Here is a 10,998-nt window from a genome sequence, read left to right on the forward strand (position 1 = left end):
TTGATGCTTGAGAGCTATGCTATGGACGTCCGTCGCGGCGACCCGCAAACATTTAGGTTCTAATATTGTTCTTTTTGGTTGTTTCAAGAATGGAGGCTTCCAATGTACCAAGTATACCAGAGCAGGGTGCACAAGTCTTCACACTCGATGTTCTTGGAATGTCCACTCATGCCAAAACTATTGCTCCAAGAATAAAGGTTGACAAGACCTTTGAATTAACAAAAGAAGAAGGAGTGAAGTGGTTTGTGGATACCTACGATACAGATGAAAACTATAAAGGTGACATCCATCTATATTTGTCACAAGGAGATATGAAATATGGAGACATGGGGATTTTTGTGGGTGTCAAAGATGATGTGGATGCAACAGCAATGCCATGCTTTGCATGTAATGTGCTACCTATTGGAGAGACCACAAAGGCAAACAAGTTTTGCTTATCATTGGGCACTTTTCATGTAGCAGACATGAATGGTAGCAAACTAGGAAAATTGAAAAAATTCTATTGTAAAATTAGGATTGAAGATCTCCAGCTTCACTAATCAAGAAGACTCAGGTGTGGAATGTGTGGAAGACCTAGTGAAGGTAGTGAAACATGCAGAGAGAGTCTTGAGCTTACCAAAGAAGATTGTGCCTACAAAGAAACCAATAGGGGCACTATCTAAGAAAGTTGTGGAGAAGACAGGGAAAGCCATAGTTAGGAGTGTACTTGCAACATCAAGAGGTGCCCGTGCAAGCGCTTCAACACATGTAGAGACGATCACTGCCACCATTAATTTAGAGGAGCAAGAAGGTTCACAAGAGCAAGATGCACAAGGACTTAGAAGAAAAAGAAAGGCAAAGGATGATTCTACTCTTGAGGAAGATTGACAAAAACTAGCAAAGAGGAAGATGAAAAAGAGTACATAAGAAAAAGAGGTTTTAGAAGAGGAGTTGATGGACATGGAAACTCCATCCGAAGATAACAAGGCACTGACCTCTTTAGAGATCAAGAAGGGATTCTATCCTTTTGGTATTAATGAAGTCTTTAGCATTGACGTGACAAGGTGTTTTCCTGCTCCATCAAACTATGTGTGCAGAAGATTAAATCTAGATTGGGCCAGGATTTTGACTTTAGACTTCATTCAAGAACCAAAGCAAGAGGAGATACTAGCAATTTTGATGCCTTGTGATCCTTCTAAAAAGAAATCCTCTTGACAAACTTGCCAAAGAGGATGTTCGCAATGTTGATTACTGGAACATCTCTGGACAACACTCCATTAGTGCTGCAAAACGTTTGCAAGGTGCAACAGTTGCAAAGGTTACCCCTCAATTGCGTCAACAATTCAAATATAGACGATCAAAGATTATTCTCAATTGCCCACCAAAGATCTCTCATGGAATCTCCAAAGACGCGAATCTATCTGTTGCAATGTCAATGCAAAAGGAGCCATTTCTTGACCAACTTATGCAAGCACGAGCACAATGGCATGCAAATGGTTGTCCTTTTAAGCCACCACCTGGTGTCAACCAAACCAAGAAGGACTTTGAGGCTTGGAAGCTACTTGTTTGATTCTTTGAAAACATGGATGTGAGTCTTTTTAATCAATATGTATTTGTAAACTAGAGTCTATCATAGGCTCAAGCAAGACCTCCATGTGCTCATTTAGAACTTAAAGTGAGGTTTTAACTTAAGATTTAGTGTCACTTGCATATGAGGCTATAGCACAAACAAGCGAGGCTCGAACTTAAGTTTGAGCCCCACTTACATATACCCATGTATTTTGGACTTTGCATAGATGTGTGTGAGCATATAAAGAAACAATTCAATCTAGCTAGGCTTGAACTTATTAAGTATGCGTCTCAATCCCACAAGTTAGAGCCTTGTCAATATTCATGTTGGAATTTTCAATTTTGCAGACCTTTGTTGAGACAACAAAGCACACACTTCAAAAGGGATTTGTCAAGACCGACTTGCATTTGCTTCTATGTGATGAGAAGATATGGAAGAATTGGGTCAAGATCATGAGACAATATGCTCAAGGCTTGCTACCAAATACAAAGGGAGAAACAATTGACGAAGGTTCTGACAAAAATCCTAAATTTTTAACTATGACGGGTGGTCAGATTCGACAAGCACCTAGCACAACAACATTGGCACCTACATTGTTTGGGTGCATTTTAGGCCTCGAGAGTAAAGAAGTTCTTGAACTACAAAATGCAATCCTGGACAAAACCATCTTGCTAAAGAAGGGCAAGCATACCCCTCATAGAATGGACATGGATGAGATGGCTTTGAAGCTAAAAATAGATTGAGTGTTGAAAGAAGCAATAATATCATTCTTCTTTGATTTGACAAGGGAAAATTTATCTTGGGAGCAAGTTTACAGTGAGAAGTATAAGCTAGGAGAGCATGAGTACAATCAAATGACGAGCTATAGCCAGTACTATGTCAAGGACTCCCTCAACAGAACAAAGAAGACTCCACCCTCACTTCCAAAAGTGTAGTAACTCTCCTCAATCATCTTTATAGAGCTAATATGGACATAATATCTCAAGATGAGTCTATTCCATGGAGAATCAAGGGGGTGTGGGCTTTGATATGGGGAAGATTACAGACTTTTGCAATACAGAGCACGTACCATTTCAATTGGTCATCTTGGATATTCATGCTACTAAAGAAAAGCTCTTTGCAAATTTGGCACTCAATCTAAACACATTGAATGCACAATATGAATATGTGCTAGTGTGTTTCATTGATTTCATCAATATCGGAATGCTTGTTGAAGGGATTTCTAGCCAATCAACTAAGGTCCATATTGAATATGGAAATATCCAAGCAACAAGAGACGAATCATGGATAGATGGAACTGTGGACTCTGCAATGGTTGATCTTTTTGTTAGCAAGGTTGATAGCTTTTATTGGCAAGGCTCATACAAAAACAGTCTTTTTCTTAGGCTCTTGTGGCAAGGATCATGAATTTATTGATAGAAACTTTGATAGCTTTGAGGCTATTGGCAAGGCTCATACAAAAACAGTCTTTTTCTCAGGCTCTTGTGGCAAGGATCATGAATTTATTGATAGAAACTTCATTGATGGCCTTATCACAGGCTTTTGGCCTAAGCAAAGCTATGTTTTGGAATTTTTTTGCGATGGAGTTGTGTTGGAGCAAAGCTTGTCGAAGAAGAGAAGGGAAATTGCTCTATGTAAAGATGATTTTGAAGCAATGGAGTTAGAATCTCAATGCTCTAGTCTTTTGGAGAGCGATCCGTCCTTGCAGGAGTGGTGTGGTGCAAGTCAAGCATCACTTGCGAGACAAACAGTGGAGATGGATGATAAAGAAAAAGAAGACCTTAACAATCTTGACATCCATGGGCAACAAAGCAGTGGAGAGGATGTTGATGGAAATGAAGACAATGATAACGTAAACAACACGGATGATAGTGAAGTTCAAGAAGCTACAAATTTTGATCATCAAGGGGGGGGGGGGAGACAATGTTGGAGAAATGAGTCCAGTTGTGGATGTTGAGTGTGCAAAAGAAAATGATGAAGATAATGAGGATGATGATGCAGGCAATGAGGATGCACAAGAGAATGATAGAGCCCCTCAAGACATTGTAGTAGCTGATGAAAAAGGTGCAAATGCTTCTTAGAGTATTTTTGATACTAGGTTTAATGATGCATGCCATTATCATGTATCAACAGACTCCTAAAGTGTAAAAAGGCAGGATAGTGTATTGAATTGATCAATTGTGATACTTTAGGTCCTTTAAACACTATTTTCTTAATAATTTCTTGTGTCTTTGTCTAAAAGTATGTCATTTTAATTATATTTTGTTGTTGTTGTTTTAAAAAATGATGGGGGGGGATCAAACTTGAGTTTGAGCCATCACAAAGCACATGTTTTTTGTTTAAAGTTCCAATTCACAAATCATAGCTAACATACAGATGTGTATTAAGAGTAAGAAATTTTGGTTTTGGTGAGACAATAATGAAGCATTACCAAACACTAATGAGGCTCAAACTTAAGTTCAAGCCTAACAAGGAGAGATAGTGAAGCACTTGTGTATGAACTTCAATCACAAAAGTCCTGGCTGAGTTGCTCTAAGTGAGACTTGAAATTCCATATCCTAGTGTAGCACTTGGATATGTTACGTGAAACTCATAATGTCTTTGTACCTAACAAGGCATTGAAATTTAGTTTGTAGGCTCGAACTTAAGTTTGAGCCTTGCCTCCACATGTTAGTGTAGCACTACCATGTGAGGCCGAGCTCATGAGCACTACCATGTTAGGCCAATCTCAAGAGCATTGTAGTAATATAATATTCCAAATAGCAATACTTATGGATCATGAAGTAAAACCGATCATACCTTGAAAAATTTATAGTTAAGAGGTTTTTTGAATAGGGCCTAGATGTGCACAATATAATAATTTTATACATAGTGAATGCGTTGAGACTAGACATGGCTTAAGACTTAAGCCTTACACTTGCAACATAAGCTTAAGGTTAAGACTTAAGCCTTAGGCATGAACTTAAGTTTGAGTCTCACCTCCAAATGTGAAATAGGTAGCATGTTAGGTGAGCATCACGTGATCATGTGTATGAGTTTCAACGACGAAAGTCCTTGTCATAGAATCCTACCTCAATACTTCCAAGTGAAGCTCACAATTTCATATCCTATTGTAGCGATTACATATGTTAAGAAAGAGTCGTAATCTATAACAAGAAACTAAAATTTATTTTCTAGGATCAAACTTAAGTTCGAGATTTGCCTTTGTATGTTAGTGTAGCACTACCATATGAATCCAGTCTCATGAGCATTGTAGCAAAAAAATGTTACAAATAACAAAATACTTATAGATTATGAAGAAAATTGGATGATACCTTGAAAAATTCATAGATAAGGGGTTTTATAAATAGGTCTTGAGTGCACATAATATAAAAGGTTTTCACATAGTGAATGATGAAGACTAAAAGGGGCTTAGGGCTTACATTTTAAACTTCAAACATAAGCATAAATTTTGAGACTTAAGTTTTAGGCTTGAAACAAAAGCCTAAACTTTGAGACTTAAGCCTTAGGCTGGAGGTTAAGATTAAGAATCACTTTCAAATGTGCTTTAGGTAACATTCTAGGTGAGCATTTTTGTGTTAATGTGCTAAATGGAGCCTTTCTAGCATAAAACGTACGGGTTAGATGATGGAAATGAAATGGATTCTATGGTTATTGAAAATCCACTAGACTATTTTCTAAAAAGGTAAAAATTTGGCTTTTTTCATCTTTCAAATGAGGAGAACAAAATAGAAGACGAAGATAACATATCTCAAGCAGCACAAGTGCTACCCACCATTGTTGGAGAGACCCAGTTTCATAAAGGTGATCTTGTAGAGCATAAAAGTGATCTTGTAGAACAAACCTCTTAAAAAACTTCAATGACATGACTAAAGAGATCAAGAACATGCTACCTATGATTGGAGAGAACCAAATTCATGAAAGTGACATTAGGAATAGTGAAGAGGAGATGGTGGTGTTAGAGCATCAAAGTGATTTTGTTGTGCAAAACTCTTCAAAACCTTCACACGACATTAACAACATGCCTCAAAGAGATGAGGATGCAGAGGGTAGTGAGAAGAAGGGTGAAGCCAATGAAGAGCTCCAAGCGACTCTTGCAACCAAGGACATACAAGAAAAAATTGACAAAGGGATAGGAAAAGCGACACCAAATACAAACAAAGTCCAAAGCATTCAAGAAAGGGAGCAAGGGATTGAAGTTGGTGAGAAAAACAAAGGTACTTATTTTTCCAATGTGATTAGTATAGATATGGCCCTTTTTGGAAGATAATAAAAAATTCTATTATGTTATCTTTGCAAGTGAAATTGACATTCAAAATCAAGGATCCAGTGTGCCACAAGTAGACATCAACGTAGAGGAGCTACGTCCTGATGCATGAAAACGTAGGCCACTTGGAAGCTTATATTCTTTTGAGAGAGATGGAGATAAACTAGTCTTTCAATCTTCCCACATCAATAGAAAAATGCAATCACTTTTAGGAGACATCATTATAGATGAGTATGGGAGTATGAGGCATAAATAAACGGGTGCAATTTACAATTGTGTGCTGCAAATATATGGTCCCTTGTTCTGAGATTTATAAGTGCAAAACCTTAAATTGTTATCATTCTTTCGTATGCAGAAAATATTGCTGATGCAATCAGCATGAAGAAACAACACTCATTCTTGATCTTAATGGAGTTTTACTCATCAAAGAAGACAAGAGGCATCCATGTATAGATTGTGTCAAAATTGACCTTGGTCACACCACAATTGTTGTTCGCCCGGGTTGTTTTGAATTTTTGGATGAGATATGTCAGTACTTCATGTTGGTATTTGATCCACCATGGTACAAAAGAATGTTTGCACTTATGTGAACACTCTTGAAAAGCATGCACATAGAAAATATCATTTCTTTATGGTATGGGGACAAGAAGATTGCTACATCCATAATCTTCGAAAAGTGTATAGACCGGATAAGCCTAATGTTGAGGGTTTGGTATTACTGCAGGAATTTAGGCAGTACAAAGAATACATTGCTCATTGATGATAGCCCTTTCAAGGGATGTATTAACCCAAAAGATAACTGCTTATATCCTGAAAGTTTTCAAGGGAGGCTTGACTATCTTCTTTGCAATGAGCTTCTACCATACCTGTTATTTCACTCAATCGGCTAGGACAATTTCTAATCACAGAGGTTCATGACCTATTTACAAAGTTTCAAGACATTATAGAAGAATGGGGCATGTTCAATGTCCAAGTTCTAAGGGAAGAACTTGACAACAATTCAGTCAAAGTGGAAAGCTCATCTTGTGCATCTTCACAACTACCATTGTGCAATAACAAGTTAAGTTATGTTCAAGAAAGTATGGGCAAGAAAGTAGTAAACTCCTTAAGCAAGGATCCAGCTATGTTGGCGTCCAAGTTTGGTGTGCCACTATTATCTTCAACCAGCTGAACTTGTTAAAATTGTTTCACAAAACAAAAAATTTGAGTGATCAACATGCTATTGCTTATGCTACTAGCTTGGGGTATGGTCGTGGTCATTTCATTAGCGGAGTTGCAGCAAAAGCATACATATCAAAGCTACAAAAGGCCTATTTAAGCTTATGGGTAGGACTCACTTTAGATTTATCAAAAAATATAAAAAATAAAATCAAATTGTTATCTAATCTAGCATATTTGTTATTTGCAGGTGGAAGAAAACAACCAGTAAGGGCTTGGCCTGCACGTTGACTCAATCACCTGGAATGTTCACATACATCTAGAGTGGTGGAAATGTGTTAAGAAGATTTTGACCAAAATAATGCGTTGGGCTCTAGTATTCCGGCCAAAACAATGTGTTGGGTCCAATTATTTGAATATGAACCAAATATGTACACTTTTATATTTCATCAAGTAGATGTTATTCAACCTTGGAAAAGAAGTCTCTCTTTTATCTTTGTGGTTGGAGCTCTTTGTACAAGATTTCTTGTGTGTATTGAAGAAAAATATTTTCTTTTGTTGTCTTCTCAAGGTTTAAGCTCATATATATCATGGATAAAATAAATAATGTTGGTGCACAATGTGTTAATTGAAAATAATATCTCTTCCATTGACCATCATGCCTTTTTATGGAACAGGAGATTCTGAAGCATATAAATTTGATTTCAAATGTACAAAGCATTTACTATTAAGGTGACACATGTCATTGAGGACTCATAGGCCTAGAAGGAAACTGATTCCACCACCCTCAGATACTATACGGGAACAAATAAGAGTATTGATCCTTGAACTCAATGGTGTTTTTTTCCAAGACCATTGAAATGGAACGGTGATGTATGCCCAGATTGGGGAAAACATATGCATCTCATTGAAGAGAGTACAAATTTGTGGCATTTTATTTGCAAAGATGCATTCACTTTCCTTGATTTTTGCATGCAATGGTTTGAGGTGTGGATTTGGAGCACTAATAGATTGCAAAGGACTCGTCATATTCTTGAGTTATGCTTTCCACAACACCATCAAAAATTTAATGTCATAGCAGAACAGGCAGCATGCCAAAAGACAGATCTTCTAATTGGATATCGATTTGTATACCACAAGAACTTGGATGTAGCATGGATAATTTTTCATGATTTGGATGGAAATAATACCTTAATTTTTGACGAGGCCCTTTACAGTGTAATGTGGAATATGATCGGAACTTACTTGATTTTTCCAAAAATGTGGAATCAATCAATAGAAGATCTTGAAAGTCTTTTGGAGAGAACAATCACTGCATGGTTACTTGGTTGGATCTATGCAAGGGACAAACGAGAGTATACTTGCAAAATGTTGGTAAATGAAGCAGCTTGTGATAGAGAAACCTTGTACGTATTGGAGCAATACATGAGAAAAGGCAAAGTTTAATGATGTATTTATAGTCATTGAGCCTCTTGACATAGTATCATTTCCTCGGATGAGTTGTAAAATACTTGGATCCCTGTAAATATGTGAATTGGATTTTATTTTCTATCTTGGTGTTTCTAAACACCACACTATTTTGAGGTCCCTTCAATTCTAAAATTTGTTTTTGATTATTGTAGATTCTTTTCATGAGTGTTGATATAGCCAATTCTTTAACGTTAATGTCTCAAATTTGAGCTACTGATTCAAAGAACTTTTTCTATATGAATAATGTTGTATAATGCGAATTGAGTTTACTGCCATGCTTCCCTCATGCTTTTGATGTCATTGTAGTTGATGCATATAAGTATGTATATAAATACACATATCCCTATAGATATGTGTTAAGGGGTATATGAAACATAGAGTGTAACCGTCAATAGATGATAGCTCAAACTACACAAAAATACTAAGTTTTTTAATAGCGTTATAAGAAATGGGACTTGAATAATTCCCAAAATTCCTAAATAGGTCTCAATGTTAAAAAAAAAGAAAATCATCCTATTGTCTAACTACTTATTTGTTTTACAAACTATTTGCAAAGACTTATTATTCTTGACATCAATGGATTGTTGCTGTTTCGAGAGCCATATCATTCAAACGCAAGATCTCTCAATCTGTGCAACTTTCGTGTAGTTAGACATAAAGTCATTTTACGGCCGAGCACCAAGGAATTTTTGAAATTTCTTTTTCCTTGGATTTGCATCGCGATATGGTCTTTTATGCAGCTGAGAAACCTCAACCCCCTCGTAGCCATAATTTATAACATAGCCAAAATCGAGTGTTGACAATTTAATTTTGTGTATTGCCAAGCACATCGTGTTGTCATCGATGGCCACTACCATCCTACAAAACCAAATGTACAGCTATATTACAAACCTTTTTCTCAAATCCATGTCCCATTTGATGTTGACAACACTCTCCTGATAGACAACACACCACATAAGGGATTACTTAATCCACCGGGCACAATTTTCTCCCCGCCCTCATTTGACTTCTACCTAGATGACATTTAGATCCCTTGTCTGCAGAATTTGTATTGCAACCCATTGGCTATTTTAGAATTGATGCTTACAAATACTCTCCAAAATGCTAACTATGTACATTAATATGATTAATTTTACTTGTCAATGTGGTGCCTTGGATGTAAGAGAGAGAGAGAGAGAGAGAGAGAGAGAGAGAGAGAGAGAGAGAGAGAGAGAGATTAGACATCAATCTCTGCATATGTTGTGCAAAATGCAAAGAAATGACACATACTTTCACAAAGGGAGAGAGATAGACAAACACTTTCATCCTACAACCAAATGGTCGGAATCATCTCACTATTGAATTAAAAGATTTCAATTGAAAGAAACGTTACAATGCAAGTCATGAATATAGATTTCAATTAACAAAGAAGTTACGCCCAATGGAAATCATCCAAGTTACATTGGCACAATGTGAACTCGGCCAGTTAGCACTCTACAGACAATCTCTTTTTCCCTTCTTCGTTGCATTACTTTGCATCCACCTAGTAAGAGATAGAACTTTGAGGGCTTGTTGTTCGCAGTCTCGTCCACTATGTCGTGCCAAAGTTACAGAAGATTGCATTGCTCCCTTATTGTGACCACTGTCACAAGGTTGAGATCTTTGTCCAATACCTCCACATCTATGACATCATTGTTCTCTAAGCCTACCGCCTCTTGATCAATAGGCACAAACTTAGAACAACCTGCAACAATTTGAGAGCGCTTGTACCAAAAGGAGAAGTGACTATGTTTTGATCATGTACTTGGCCACCAAAGTGTCCAGTGCAACCTAACAATGTATGTCATCCACCTCTTTAACATACCACCCTCTATCAAGAAGCTTGTCAGAGAAGCAAGTGTCTAGATGCAACATGTACGTGGCAGGTGTGAAATAGTTCCACAAATAAACTTATAGGACAGAAATTAACAATCTTCACCAATTTGGTGGGTAAAGAATTTTGTAGGGACCTCTGCACATCCCTAAACAACTTACTTTGGAGAGCTTCACACACTATGGTGTCCAAGACTGGCCAACCAATACAACTCCAATTGGTAGGGAGAGGGAGTTTAACCAAAGTACCTTTTTGATTTCTCTGGTTAAGCTGGTAGAAGTGCTCGTTGAAGAAAATGCCCTCATCTACAAGGCTCTTGCTAGTTTTTCCAACATATTGTAAAACACCAATGTCAGTGTGGATTACAGATATGAGAGCTACAATACACTCCACTGGCTCCCACTCCTTGTATGATGAATGATAGACATCTGCAATTGCAATAACCAAAAGTAAGATATAACTTAGTCTAACAACTGAATATAATTTAGGAATACTTTAGAGAACTAGATCTTCTTTGTTTAATATAGTTCTACCTCTTCAAAAAGAAAAAAAAGTAAGAGACCAACAAGGTTTGAAAGGAAGAATACGGAAGGAAGGCTAAGAAAGCACTTACAATTGCATCGTCGATGATAAAACAATGAGACATCTCCGCCATTTGCAATCACGTTAGAGTGAGTGAAGACATGCTGAACCAAAACTTCC

The sequence above is a fragment of the Adiantum capillus-veneris genome, chromosome 21 (assembly GCF_014529385.1).
Source record: "Adiantum capillus-veneris isolate H3 chromosome 21, ASM1452938v2, whole genome shotgun sequence".
Taxonomy (NCBI): domain Eukaryota; kingdom Viridiplantae; phylum Streptophyta; class Polypodiopsida; order Polypodiales; family Pteridaceae; genus Adiantum; species Adiantum capillus-veneris.